The following is a 1746-nucleotide window of genomic DNA, read 5'->3' on the forward strand; positions in this document are numbered from 1 at the left end:
CTCCTGGAATCCCATACCACCTCGTTTCTTCTCCCTTGTCAGCTGCTTCCAAGCTACCCAGTGAACCTTATTCTTGTTGTCTTTTTCTCCCCACTAGAAGTTGGAAAGCATAGAGCTTATCTCTTTGCACAACCTGCAAGGCAATTTGAAACAAGACATTGTGTAATTAGGCATTGCCATTGACACAGCTTTGATCAGAATTTCTTTTCCAGCTGAGCTTAGAAGCTTGTTTTTCCAGCTTAGCATCCTTCTTTTGATGTTATCCTTTATGTAACCAAACAGCTGACCCTTAGATCTTGATATCACCATGGGCAGTCCTAAGTATTTCCCTTGCGATACTTGTTGAATTCCTCCTAGTTCTAGACACACATCCTCCTTGGTTGCCGCATCCACATTTTTGCTGAAAAACACACTGGACTTGTCTAAATTGACCATCTGACCAGATTCTTGTTCATATACCTCTAGTATCCTCTTCAGCTCCTTGGCTTCTTGAGAATTGGCTTTGCAAAAGATCAGGGAGTCATCAGCGAAAAAAAGGTGGGTTATTGAAGGACCATGTCTGCTTATCTTCATGCCTGCCATATTCCTTGTCTGTGTTGCTCTCTTCAGTAGACTGGAGAAACCTTCTGAACATATGAGGAATAAATAAGGTGACAGGGGATCACCTTGTCTTATCCCTCTTTCTGGTACAATGTATTCCTTACACTCTCCATTGATGTTAAAAGAGAAGGAGACTGTAGTGATGCACTTCATAATCCATGTTATCCATTTATCACAGAATCCCATTTTTCCCATTATATCTTGCAAAAACTGCCATTCGACTCTATCATAGGCCTTAGCCATATCAAGCTTCACAGCCATAAATCCATCCTTTCCGTGCCTTTTATTTTTCAGATGATGCAAGTACTCATGAGAGATAATGATGTTATCCAGAATGTGTCTCCCAGGGATAAAAGCAGATTGATTAATGCTGATGCAATGATGCAGAATTGGTTTAAGCCTATTGACTAGAATCTTGGCTATAATTTTGTAAATCACACTACAAAGGCTAATGGGTCTGTATTGCTTGATGTTAGTGGGGCAGGGGACCTTTGGGATCAAGGAAATGATTGTATGGTTAATAGCCTTTAGCATAAGACTAGAATGAAAAAAGCTTTTTATAGCATTTACCAGGTCTCCTTTGATTATATCCCAGAATTTTTGGAAAAAAAAGGGGGGACATCCCATCTATGCCAGGAGCCTTGTTGCTATCCATAGAGAAGATTGCAGATTTGATTTCCTCTTCTGTTACTACCTTAGTTAGATCCTGGTTCATAGCCTCAGAAATGGATTTTGGGATTCCATCTATAATCTCATGATTACTACTCTCGGTTGATTTGGTGAAGAGTTGCCTGTAGTAGTTACCAACTTCAGTTCCCAGATCAATCTCATTTTCTGTCCATGTCCCATCTTCCTTTTGTAGTTTCTGCATTCTGTTCACTTTTCTTCTACCGTTAACCTGTGCATGGAAAAACTGGGTATTTTTGTCTCCTTCTTGTAACCATTTGAGTCTAGCTTTCTGGCTCCAAAACATTTCCTCATCCCTGTAGGCTTCCCTCAGTTGCATTTTGAGAGAAGCCTTTTCCTTCCTGATGCTTTCCAGTGAAGTTCCTTGAATCTGGTCCAACTTCTCCTTAATACTCTCAATCCTTTTCCTAGAGTTCCTGTTACTTTTGTTGCTCCATCTAAGTAGAGCAATTCTACAAT

Source organism: Coffea eugenioides, chromosome 3, assembly GCF_003713205.1.
Source record: "Coffea eugenioides isolate CCC68of chromosome 3, Ceug_1.0, whole genome shotgun sequence".
NCBI lineage: Eukaryota > Viridiplantae > Streptophyta > Magnoliopsida > Gentianales > Rubiaceae > Coffea > Coffea eugenioides.